This window comes from Mustela nivalis, assembly GCF_964662115.1.
Source record: "Mustela nivalis genome assembly, chromosome: X".
NCBI classification, from domain to species: Eukaryota; Metazoa; Chordata; class Mammalia; order Carnivora; family Mustelidae; genus Mustela; species Mustela nivalis.
In genome coordinates, this window is record NC_139040.1 from 99,633,611 (window position 1) to 99,647,109 (window position 13,499).

Here is a 13,499-nt window from a genome sequence, read left to right on the forward strand (position 1 = left end):
GGAAATAAAACACTCATAATTCCACTACTTTATAGGAATATAAAGTTGTCATTTGTTTGCTTGGTTTTATGAATGTTCTATAAGGTGCCTACAGAGTAACACAGCTAACTCTATCTGTATCTCCGTGGTCTAAAACTTTCCAGAGAGAGAATGTTCCAAAGTTTTCATTCAGTGAGCAATGCGATTGCTGCAAAAATCACATAATATTATTAATACCACCATTAGTCTGGTGTCTTATTAGATTAGCAATAATCTAATCACATTGTGGAAAATCCTTCAAGAATATTAGCAAGAAATAATTTCTTTCTGTGGCTTCTTGAACAAAAGCAATTCAATCATGACCCATCAAAGTTATGTTGGCTAGAGCTTAGGAGGAAGAAAAGTGGAGGAAGACACCAACTGTTTAAGCCTCAATTCCAGAAAGACTGATAGCTTGCCATGGCCAGGGTAGGCAATGGATGAGGATGGAGTGGAAAGAAGGCAGTGGGAACAGGCTGTATTCATTCTCTTCCTAATTCAGGAATGCAGTCAGCGTTTGTTAAGCACCTACTGTATGTGACACGGTGCTATGCCCTGAAGAGCTCACAGTATAGGGCCAGGCACTTGCTATTTTTAGAGTCCAGCCTCCACTACTAGACACTAAGGGTAGGATAGGTGACCTCTTTTAAACCAATCAGAGACTTCCATCCTCCAGGCCACTGTGATTGGTGAGAGAGGGGCACATGATCGAAGCCAGGCCAATCAGCATCAAAAAGACTCATGTCCTACATTTTTACTGTAGCTTCAGGGAAGAGAAGTGTCTGTCTCATCTTGGCTGGAGTTCTGAGATTATTTAAATTCGAAGTTCAGGAGGAACAACATATAAATCCAGAGAACACAGGAGATCTGAGAATGAAGCTCACCCAGACAGATCCGGGAAAATTTGTCAGGCAACTGAATTCAGCTGCAAAGGAAGGTGAGTTTTTCAGTGACACAAACGAATAAATCCTCATTTTTGGTTTAAGCTGGTTTTTAAAATTTTGTTTTGTTTTCCGATACTTGTAACCAAAACATGCTAACTGATACGAAAAATGGGAGAGATCCTTAGGACATGACACAAATCTGGTCTGTAACAGAGGGGTGGGTTATGGTGAGATGTCAGTGCTTGGGAGTGGGGGGAAGACTACCTCTTGGAATTCTTCTTCCTGTCTCTGGACCTGGGGAATTTCAGGGGAGTGGAACATTGAGTGAGGTATTGGTAGATGAATGGGAAGTGATCAAGGAGAAGAATGGACAGAGGGCTTTTAAATATAATTTTTTGATTTTTTAAAAGATTTTTATTTATTTATGAGAGAGTGAGAGAGATCACACAAGTGGGGGGCAGGGGCAGATGGAGAGGGAGCAACAGACTCCCCACTTAGCAGAAAGCCCAATGCGGGACTGGATCCCACGACCCTGAGATCATGGCCTGAGCAGAAGGCAGACACTTAACTGACTGAGCCACCCAGACACCTAAAATATTATATATATATAATATATAATATTTATATATAATATATATATATATTTTAAAGATTTTATTTATTTATTTGACAGAGAGAGAGAGGGAGAGACCACAAGTAGGCAGAGAGGCAGGCAGAGAGAGAAGGGGAAGCAAGCTCCCTGCTGAGCAGAGACCCCGGCGTGGGCCTCAATCCTAGGACCCTGACACCATGACCTGAACTGAAGGCAGAGGCTTAACCCACTGAGCCACCCAGGCGCCCTAATATATATATTTTTTTAATTTAGGGCCTGGCAGACCTGGATGGTTTGGGTGCTCGTTATGGAGTTGAGATCCTTTTTTGAGCAAGACCCTTTCCTGATGTAAAACCCTAGACTTCTTGGGCGCCTGGGTGGCTCAGTGGGTTAAGCCGCTGCCTTCGGCTCAGGGTCCTGGGATCGAGGCCTGCATCGGGCTCTCTGCTCAGCAGGGAGCCTGCTTCCCTCTCTCTCTCTCTCTCTGCCTGCCTCTCTGTCTACTTGTGATCTCTCTCTGTCAAGTAAATAAATAAAATCTTAAAAAAAAAAAAAAAAACCTAGACTTCTTGAAGAAAGAGCGTATCTCTGGTTTGTACTCCAAGACTGTTTCTGAAGCCTGTAAACCCAGAACTGGATCACTCATCACTAGAGTGGACCCTTTGTCCTTCACCTCCACCTGCTGGCCCTTCCCTTCTGGGGACTTGGGATCCAGGGGCAAGGTGCGTGGCCACTGGCTGCATTCAGGTCTTCTCATTAGCAATTCACTGCCTTCTTCTCTGGTCCTGTTGACAGTTTCAATAAAACCTTAGCCACAGAGGCATTTTACTCAGGCTTTTAGCCACAGAAGGTTCAAATCAACCACTCTTTTATTCATACTTTCAGGGACTTTCCTTTTTTAAAAAATTTTGTTTATTTATTTGACAGAGAGAGAGAGAGATCACGAGTAGGCAGAAGGGGGAGGGGAAGCAGGCTTTCTGCTCAGCTCTCTGCTGAGCAGAGAGCCTGATGTGAGGCTCCATCCCAGGACCCTGAGATCATGACCTGACCTGAAGGCAGAGGCTTAACCCATTGAGCCACCCAGGTGCCCCCAGGGACATTCGCTTCTGGAATCCAAGCTCTTGCCTCCTCCTTACAGATTACCTGCATTCTCTTTGCTCAGACTCTTTAAAAGATAGCTCAAGCCCAGTTATTTTTTTCTGGTTTTATCTATTAAGACTTACAGAGAGGCAGGCAACCAATGGGTCCCAAGTTCCAGGATGCTGCAGGGTCCCCCATTAGACACTCGGAACTTTCTGCACTTTCTGCATGAGTCCGTTTAACAATTTGTCAGCTCCCCTCTGGGAAAGTTCATAGGAGACCTGGGCGGGGTGGGGTGATTGTGCAGGCATCTCACAACTCTGATCACTTTGCATAATTCACAAGTTCATGGAAGCATGGCGTGTTAGTACTGCAAAGTCTGAGACCGTCTTGTCTAAGCCTCTGGAAAACACGAGGGACTGATGCTCAGGAAGGGGGAGGCATTAGCCATCTCAAACCTGAAAAGAAAGAAAGAAAAGAAAGAAGAGAAGGGAAATAGGGAGGGAGGGGGAGGAAGGAAACAGCAGCTGTGATATCCTAATGGCCGGCATTCCACATTGTTTTGTTCAGTATTTTGTGATGGATTCAAGTGCATGCAATGAGCTACTTTAGCAATTCTGTGCTAGTGCCAGCCCCTCTCTCTCTCAATCTCTCTCTCTCTCAGACCCTTCACCAATGATCTTCCTATAGCCAGTGCAACAAGCTCTATTAGAGTACACAAAGTTCAGACTTGGATCCTTATAGTGAACGAAGTCTGGTGACTTCCTCCCTCCCCACTACTCCACTACTACACACACACACACACACACACTACATATATCCGCTGTTTTAACAGGAGCTAGGAAGTGTTTTCTGGACAAAAAAGAACCTTAGGGTACAGACCCATGGATATATCTGATACTTCTCTAGAAGGTCGCTGATAGAAATATGGTCTTATGGAAGAAACAGAGCCCCTGGGAGGGAAATCCCCATAAGGAAAGAAGCAAGGACTGTTCAACAACCGTACGTACATCTTTGAGGCAAAGGGTGATTTCTGGATAAAACATGATGGCGAACAGTGGTAAGACCCTGCCACCCTGTGGATGTGAGTGCCCCCCAGCCCCTGCCCCAGACCGCTGAAACAACAACACTCAGCTCTAGAGCCCTCTGTGGGACCCTCACCCTAACCAGTCATGGCACTCGTTACTTTGCAAGACCTATGACATGGCGTTTCTGCTTATCATCTCAAGGCTCAGTGGAGTCCCAGCATCCCTGGCACCTACATAGCCCCTTGGACATAGGCTGGGGGTGGGGGCGGTGGCACGGAGCGACGCTGCTCTGAAACTGGGAGTGGGGGACGACAAAGTTAGGGACATCTGGCTTGGCTTAAAAACAGACCACATTTTTGCTTTTGTTTCCTTCTGCACAGCAAAGGAAACAGTCAACAAAACAAAGAGGCAACCCACGGAATGGGAGAAGATATTCGTAAATTACAGTACAGACGAAGGGCTGATACCCAGGATCTATAAAGAACTTCTCAAACTCAACCCACACAAAACAGATAATCATGTCAAAAAATGGGCAGAAGACATGAGCAGACACTTCTCCAAAGACATACAAAGGCTAACAGACACATGAAAAAATGTTCATCATCATTAGCCCTCAGGGAGATTCAAATCAAAACCACATTGAGATACCACCTTACACCAGTTAGAATGGCCAAAATCAACAGGACAGGAGACAACAAGTGTTGGAGAGGATGTGGATAAAGGGGAACCCTCTTACACTGTTGGTGGGAATGCAAGTTGGTGCAGCCACTTTGGAAAACACTGTGGAGATTCCTTAAGAAATTAAAAATAGAACTACCCTAGACCCTGCAATTGCACTACTGGGTATTTACCCCAAAGATACAGATGTAGTGAAAAGAAGGACCATCTGTACCCCAGTGTTCATAGCAGCAATGACCACAGTCACAAAACTGTGGAAAGAACCAAGATGCCCTTCAATGGACGAATGGATAAAGAAGATATGGTCTAGGGGCACCTGGGTGGCTCAGTAGGTTAAGCCTCTGCCTTTGGCTCAGGTCATGATCTCAGGGTCCTGGGATCGAGCCTCACATCAGGCTCTCTGCTCAGTGGGGAGCCTGCTTCCCCTTTTCTCTCCGCCTGCCTCTCTGCCTACTTATGATCTCTGTCAAATAAATAAATAAAATCTTTTTTAAAAAAAAGATATGGTCCATATATATAATGGAGGATTATGCCTCTATCAGAAAGGATGAATACCTAACTTTTGTATCAACATGGACAGAACTGGAAGAGATTATGCTGAGTGAAATAAGTCAAGCAGAAAGAGTCAGTTATCATATGGTTTCACTTACTTGTGGAGCATAACGAATAACACGGAGGACATTGGGAGTTGAAGAGGCGAAGTGAGTTGGGGGAAATCGGAGGGGGAGATGAACCATGAGAGACTGTGGACTCTGAGAAACAAACTGAGGGTTTTGGAGGGGAGGGGAATGGGGGGTTGGGTGAGCCTGGTGGTGGGTATTATGGAGGGCACATATGGCATGGAGCACTGGGTGTGGTGCATAAACAATGAATTCTGGAACACTGAAAAGAAATTTAAAAAAATAAATAAAAATTAAAAAAAAAAACCAGACCACATGTTTTGTCTCTAATCCTCTCAGAAAAAATAAGTAATTGAATGTATAAATAACAGAGCCTAAGTTAGTAAGTTGACTTTCTCTGCAAAACGTTGTTACACCTACCTCGTGTCCCCAGGCTTCTTTAGGAATGTGAATTGCTGTTAGTAGTCTTTATGACTCTAAGTGTAGCAATAGAATACACAAGATAAGGACTCCAAAGATAGGGTCTGAATATCAGCATTGTTATTAATTAACCACATGACCTTGGGTTACTCACTAATCCCAGAAATTCTCAGCAGAAGTCTCTCCAGCATTCGAGGGTATTATTATCACTGGGAGGTGTGCCTTGAGTAATTAGCTTTCAATAATAGTCAAGTCCTGAGACTTGAAAGCAACTTAAAGTACATAAATTAGAGTGAATCCAAAGTAATGCCAATAATTCCATCATTCTGATTTACCTGCATTATTATGTGTTTCCTCAAAGGAGAGAGAAAGTGTTGGGGAAATTATAACCAGCATATCATGGGGACTGGGCATCCCATTGCCTGTTGAACTGATAAGGGGGTACACAGAGGAGCTTGAAGCCACGTGACAGATACGGCCATCTGACGTTAACTGATAGTATCTAAAACATCTTTTATATATGAAGATAAAAACACCAATGCCCGGGTGCCTGGGTGGCTCAGTGGGTAAAGCCTCTGCCTTCGGCTCAGGTCATGATCCCAGGGTCCTGGGATAGAGCCCTGCATCGGGCTCTCTGCTCGGCAGGTCTGCTTCCCCCTCTCTTTCTCTGCCTGCCTCTCTGCCTACTTGTGATCTCTGTCAAATAAATAAATAAAATCTTAAAAAAAAACAAACACCAATGCCTTATGAAAGAGAGAAAGTGAAATGTGCATGAAATTTCAAGAGTGCTCATAGACGTGGGGCTCCTTGGGGCTATGGACCCCAAGAACTCAGAGTTATATGTTCTTTGTCCTTGGCCAATATGGGTCTTGAGGTAGAAATTTCATGAAACTCTTAAGCCATGTCTCTGTCAAACCAGACAGTTACCACTCCATCAGTAGGAGTTAGTTATAAAGATTATAGAAGTTATGTACCCATGAGTTGTGATTCGACATTTGCTTCCATTTCTTTTGAAATTTCACCCCCCATGATAAATTTTTAATAACAAAACTGCAAGGAAAGACAAGAGAAGAAAAAGAAGGGCTTGGGTTTCTATATTGCACATGATTGAAAGGGATCTTAGGAACATTTTTGTCTACGATACAACAGTCACCTTCCAAATAAAAGGCAGACAGAGTGAGAACACAAGAAAAATTATAAATGTTCTTCATGTTTATAATAAGATGCTGTCTCTATAAATTCTACCTTTTGTGATATTCAACAACAAAATAAGAATTATTTATGTTTTCCTTTTCAATTTGCATGCTTACTGCTTTATTACATTTACCTATGGAATGGGAGTCTGGAAAAATTCAAGATTCATTTTTTTCCAAAATAAGTTCCCTTCAGGAAAATTTGATTGAGCACATTTTTTTTCCTTGTGCAGACCTCGAAGGCACAAAATAAGATTCATCATAATCCTTAGTTCAAGGTATGCTCTGCCAGATTTTATTCACTGAAGATGGCTGGAGTGGTCACTCCCTCTCACATGTTCAGGAACAATGTGACCTGGACACTCCTCCCATGGAGGGGGGAGCTGTCTGTCCTCTCCCCCTTGAAACTAGGCAGGACCTGTGACTCACTCATGACCATAGATTAGGCTAGGTCTTCTGCCTTGCTTGCTGGAACACTCAAGCTGGAACCTCGAGCTGCCATGCTGTAAGGAACTTCAAACTAGCCCATGGGGTGAGACCACATGGGGAAGTCCCAAGATTACAGACAGAGAGAGAGACCTCAACTGCACCAGCCCCCACCACTATCTGATTGCAAACACATGAGAGATCCCAAGCCAAAATCACCATAGAAACAGTGAAAGATAATTGCTGTTGTATCAAACTACTAAGTTTGGAAGTAATTTGTCCAATAACAACTTGAATGGCACATACACTATTGTCCCTGATCCATGAATGGTTCCATGGCTTGCTTGGGGGAGTCAAAATAATATAGTACTTATATGAGCCCTGACTGGCCATCTCTCTAGAGTTTCTCTTGCTAAAATCTTGTATTTTTAAACATTGATTTCATTATTCATGTATTTGCAAAATTTTTGTGAATGCAATGCCTATTTCTGCCTTGCTCCCTCCCTTGCCAAAAATGTTTATAGTACTATTTATTTACCCTAGAAATATGAGTTTCTTCTAAACTTGGCTATGGCCTTGACAGCGCATCATGCATGGGAACTCTACTCGTCTTTGCACCCCCATAGCTAAAAGATTAGAAATTCCTGACTCAATCTCTAGGAAGCTTCAGTTTCCCACATGTAAGATGGCGGATCTATCCTCACCCTGCCTGTCTCGTGGGGTTGCTGTGAACACCTATTTAGAAAATGCTGAAGAAAGCATTTATAAGTAGTAAGGATTTGTTATCATAAAGTGTATCTTTTTTCCACTTTCATGATGTATCTTTCATCATCCTGTCTCCTCGCTCATCTGGAAAGCACAGGCTTCAACCTCTTTCCCACTGTGTGAACTTGAAAAGTTTCTCTGTAAATGACCCATTGTCTATATGGCAGGCATTTGTACGTTTCTTAAGGGCAGTGACCAGGTCTTCTGTTCCTTTGATTTCCTTCACATTCGGGATGTAGTAATGCATTGGGTTTAATAATTTTTTCCCCCGCCCACGTGTCCCGAACTCTGGCCTGTCATTCCCACACAGACTGTAAAGCAGAACCTTGTATGGCTATGGCATGCCCAGCTCGGATCCCACTCTAGGAGGGGTCATTACTGAAAGACCGAGAGGGTCTCATTAGAAAGTGGCTTTGCCCTCAAGGCAGCGCCATGGCATGGCCCCCGAGGACAGCTTTAGAAAGATTCTGTAGTGCCAGTCCCTGAGATTTCTCGAACGAACATCCAGATGTCCGTCTGCTGCACAGACACTGAGAGGGTTGTTTTTGATGATGTGATGTTCCTAATTTCTATTCACAGGTCACGTATGTTCCCGGTTTCCTTTGGGAATTAAAGCTGGGGTCTTGGGTGTGGAAATCTCCAAAGAGTTGGCGACAGAATTCCCAGTCTTCAAATCTCACATTCAGCTCAGCCCCTAATTGCCCACAGAACTTCTGTTTACCATGCAAGGAAAAGGGACCACATGAGCCTTTTTTACCTATAGGCTGAGACCTCCTTGCAGAAGACTGGCAATCTCGCCTTGGGGGATATTTCGCAGCTCATTATTTTTTCTCTCTAGGTACGGTAGCCTCACTTCTGCTCATTAGGCTCCTTTCACTACATCATTGCTTTTCTTTAATGTGGCTGGTCTATTAAATAGCCCTCACCTGGCAAAGCCCCCCAGTGTCCTGAATGTAGCTCTGCTCCCCCGCTTTCATGACTCAGTTTGGACGTTGCTTTAATAAGAGTGGCCCTGGCACCAGCATCCCACGTCTCCTTGGGCCACAGAGCCCCTCTGCAGCAATGGGGGGGGGTATCAGACAACTCAGAGGACATGCCACTTAGTGTTCAGAGGTTCCTGAAGGGTTTCACAGACACGGAATGAGGGACACCAGAGGAGCAGCTCTGAGCAGAAATATCGGCATCCCATTTATTCAGCGCTACCAAATATCAAAAGGCAATTGATTAAATATTGATCTGACAACGGCTTGAAAAGGAGCAGGTGCTTCTCACAGTCTGGCAAGAAAACAGGGTCAGGAACACTAAATGTGGGTACTGCAAAAGCATGTTTGCAAAATCTCCGTGTCTTCTTGCCATGATTAAAAGGCTTATTAGTCACGGGTGAAATCCTATAGAGGGAATGTGCTTTGGCGTCAGCTCCTATTAAGCTGCATGAAATTCATGTTTCTTCTTTAGTCAGAATCCCTCAAACTGACCCAACCGATGCAGTTCCCTTTGTGGTCAGATCAGCCGCTTTGGACTTTTTCTGAAGGTCACCCCTTGAACTGAAACAGATCTTAAAAGGCCAGTGTTCTAGTCTTTGTTTGTTTCCAAGTACAGAAATCCACTTGTGCTAGCTTGGGCAAGAAGGAAAACAGAAACGTGTGTGCATGCATGTCTAGGTGTGGGGGCATGTGTATGTGTGCACACACACACGGATGTATGTATCACCGACCTGAAGCCGAGGAGTCTTCAGGAAACGACTCTCCTTCTCGTCTTTCCTCCCTCTCTGCCTCCTTCTCTAGGCTCTCACAGGCTCTCATTTTCACCTCTCTGCCCCTATGTGGGTTTTTCTTCTATTTCCCCACAGGCCAGAATCCTCTTAGCTCACCCGCCACTGGCTTGACTTTGGCTTTGGTTTGTCTCAGCACTGACTCCTGGGTGCCCCCCCACCCTCCCCCGCCATCAATGGCATGTCACCATTGCTGCAGGCTGGATGGCAATCGTGAAATGGTTGTCATTGCCCCGGTCCACGCAATGCTGGTCATAGCTATTCACATCGTCATTGCGCCAGCTGAGATCTGTGCGTTGTCAGTGTTATGCGTACTAAATTGAACTGCTGCTTAAAATGTCTTCAGAAAGATTATACTATGATTTCTCATTGAGATGAAAAGGTATCGTGTACACAGAAAGGCGGGTAAACAGAGCGGTGGGGCATACATTTGATATTAGCAAAGCAAATATTCATTATTGGAGGAATGGTAGCAATTTCGTAATTTTTTTTTTTCAAAGCAACAACCAAGTGTTTACAAGACCCAAGGCAGGAAGACATCTACAAGTAGATGAAGCTGTGTTACATTGTGCTTCCCAGATACAAACAAAAGGACAGCCTATCTCCTGTCGAGTAATGCAATTGAAAGCAGGAGAAATTGCCAAATCCTTCAGAACAGACAAAAGAAATTTCAAAGCAGTGAGAGGCTGACGTGACCAATTCACACGTTGAGCAAGATCATTGTTAAGACAATGAATATCCATTTGTCCCAAACTGGCCAACTTCTAGCAACATTTGTTTCAACCAAGGGAAAAACAGTACCCTTCATTTGATCAAACAGTAAAGCACCAGAGTCAAAAGTTGCCAACTGGGTGTCAGTTTCTTGGAAGGAAATCCTGGATACAAGAGTAGAGCACACTGGGAAGAAAGGCCGTATCACTGATGTTTTGGGGGCACGGAGAAAAATCACCTGTGGAAAAGCACATGCATCAGCAAGTGTGAGTTGAAAAATATTTCAGGAGAGTTAGACTCAATGCAAAGAAGTTTTTAGGAACTTATTTCACTTGTGTATTACTCTGTGTGCGTACTTAGTACATCTGAAAGGCCCTTTCAATATGTATAAAATCACAAGTGGATGTGATTTTTTAAATGCATTATAACAGCTTAATTGGCAGCATTTTTTTTTTCTCCCTTAGCGACACATGATCCATCTTACAACTGATGTCAACTTAGATGCAGTGAAACACAGTAGGCCCAATAGAATGTGAGCAGAAGCTCTGGGTATAAATTTGGCCTCGCCTGCTTAAGACTCGACACCGGGTCCCAGAATTCCCCTTTTTCTCCCAACCCCTGGCTGGAGAGGCAATGAGGCCACACTATCCAATATGGTAGCCGCTAATTAGCTTCACGTCATGATTTAAATTCAGATTTTATTTTATTTTTTTTAAAGATTTTATTTATTTGGCAGAGAGAGAGATCACAAGTAGGCAGAGAGGCAGGCAGAGAGAGAGGGAGAAGCAGGCTCCCCGCTGAGCAGAGAGCCCGATGCAGAGCTCGATCCCAGGACGCTGAGACCATGACCTGAGCCGAAGGCAGAGGCTTAACCGCTGAGCCACCTAGGCACACCTAATTCAGATTTTTATTAATTAAAATTCAAAATTCTGTTCCTTAGTGACACTAGCCACAATATTAAGTATTCAGTAGCCACATGTAGCTAGGGGTTACTATATTGGACCTCAGAGATACTAATAGAAACTTTCTATCATCATTGAATATTCTATCGGAGAGCAGTGGACTAGAGGGACTTTGACTTTGGAAGCCATGCAATGGCGATGGCAGAGCCATTCACGGTCAAGCACAACTGCTTGAAGCTGAGCGTCTCACTGACCTGGAACACTCATCTCTGACGGTTGAAAGAGAATGCGTGTCTTTGTTCTTCACACTACTTTATTGCTGGGTATTTTGGTATAGGAGTTCACTTTTCACACTAATTAATACCATTGGTTGACTCATTTATTCTCCCTTTCCCCCAGTAGGTTCTACTGGGGCAGACTTATATTGTAATTTAGCACATGGTCTGACCTCTGATAGGCTCTTAAAAACATGTACTGGAGGATTTAATTAATAAATAGGAGCACATGGGAGGGACAGTTACAATTCAGAAGATTAGTGAAGGTTTCCTGAAGGAAGATGCATCTCAGGTAAGGCTTGAAGGATGAGTCAGAGGCAAGAGGGATAAGGGCAGGAGGAAGAAGGTTCCATATAGAGAGAAGCCCCAAGGGGGGAGAGTGTGGAGCTTTGGAGAGACTGAAAACTCAACATGTTTGAGCTGAAGGGAGGTAGGTGGTGAGAGTCAAGCAGGGAAGAGATGGTGACAGGCTGTGTGAGCCAGGCCAAGATTTTATGTCATCCCAGAGGCAGTGAAAGAACCACCAAACTATGTTGATGCTTTCACTAAGCTATCTTAAAATTTTTCCAGTAAAACAAATGTTTGTACTTTTCTAGGAGCATTTGAGGGAGGGGATTCCCTGACTCTTGAGGTAAACCATTTCCATAGATCCTCGTGGAAGGTTCCCTTGAGTCTAACCTAAACCAAAGTATATTTCTTTTTTGGTCATGTGGGCCTAAGACATACTGCTTACCATTCCTTACGGTTTTTGCATATGGTAGGAAGCTCTTGGGGAATAGGTCAGAGCCCGGTGTTGTAAGTTCCCCGCTCAGATGGCGGGCATTTTGCTACACGTGGTAGCTTGAATGAGGAGGGACCTGGCACAGCCATAGAGAGGGACAAGGGACAAGGGAATAATGGAAGTGTATTCCGAGAGAGATAGCAAGACCATTGCACATCTTTTCTTCCTGGAAATGATTCCAGGTCCTATCACCCTCTTTTCTCAGTAACGGGGACAATCTAGGGTCTTTTCTTTGTGAGAACGATGATACATGGAAAACAGACAAACATTCTACATTAGCCTTTATCGATGAGGTGATTCTAACCACTCATCTATGGGCAAAGAGCCTGAATTATAACAGCTTCCTCCACGTAACTCTAACAGCTCTCTTGTGAGTTTTAGATCTTTACTTCTAACCTACTGTTCACATCTTCCTCTGTGAAAGTCACAAGCTCCTAGAATTCAACATGTCTCAACCCCTATTTATTATCACCCCCGTACCCTCCCCATAAATCTGTTCCTCCTTCTTATTGCCAACACCATCTTATCCACCTAAATCACAGATTCCCACACTTGATGATTGTCCTTGCCTCCTACCTTTTCTCAGACCACTCAGCCTCTCCACCACCAAGCTCAATCACGTCTGCCTCCCAAGCATCTCTGCCCACTATGCCATCCTGTCTTGCATTTCTCGTTGTTTCCAGAACCCATATCCTCATCATTTCCTGCGTCTAGCCCCAAGTTCCTACAATCTGGAATGGCATGCCTAAAATCCACATCTAACCATGCCATTCCTCCGCTTAACATGTCTAAATTACTCCCTCCCACTTTGGAATGAAATCACATTCAAGAATGGAGTGTACAAGGCTCTTCACAACCTACTCCCTGCTTACCTCCCCAGTGTCATTTCCCACGCCTCCCCCAGATCTTCTCCTGCCACTTCTCCATCTACTGACAGGCACAGTCGTTCCTGCTCCTCTTTTTATAGTTGTTCTCTTTGACAGCCACATGCTTTCACTTTCTTATGCACCTGGCAAAGTCTACCTGGCTTGTCAGGTTCAGTGTGGATAGCTTTTATCTAAGGCAGCCCCTTCTGATTTTTAGGTAGCCAGCCTCAGTACTTGCAATATCAAAGCTTCGCCGTAACACTTCAGACACCATGTGAGATTGCTTCTTACTTTGCATCTCTTCCTGACAACAGAAGGAATTTGTCAAAAGTAGGGCCCTAACTCATTCATCTGTAAGAGTCCAGTGCCTACTATAGCACCTGACACATAATAAAGCACCCAGCAAATGTTTGTTGAGTGAATTATGAACCTAATCAAAGAGAAAATTAGTGAATTGGATGATAGTCTTGCATAATTTATAAGATACAC

General features: G+C 44.0%; 2 long non-coding RNA genes across 6 annotated transcripts in view; one reads left to right on the top strand and one right to left on the bottom strand.

The window, feature by feature from the left end:
- Nucleotides 1-790: 790 nt before the first annotated feature.
- LOC309856567 lies at nucleotides 791-5,098 on the top strand. Its single transcript, XR_014307286.1, has 3 exons — nucleotides 791-955; nucleotides 3,484-3,634; nucleotides 3,983-5,098. It is a non-coding gene; the product is annotated as an uncharacterized lncRNA (long non-coding RNA).
- The window catches only part of LOC309856564, a 131,941-nt gene continuing 121,125 nt past the window's right edge, over nucleotides 2,684-13,499 (bottom strand). For 4 of the 5 annotated variants that reach the window (XR_014307277.1, XR_014307278.1, XR_014307279.1 and 1 more), the window contains one exon: nucleotides 2,684-3,032. This is a non-coding gene — a long non-coding RNA (uncharacterized lncRNA). Of the gene's footprint in view, nucleotides 3,033-10,103; nucleotides 10,425-13,499 lie in introns of those variants that run through there. The other variant, XR_014307281.1, reaches the window with a different exon arrangement.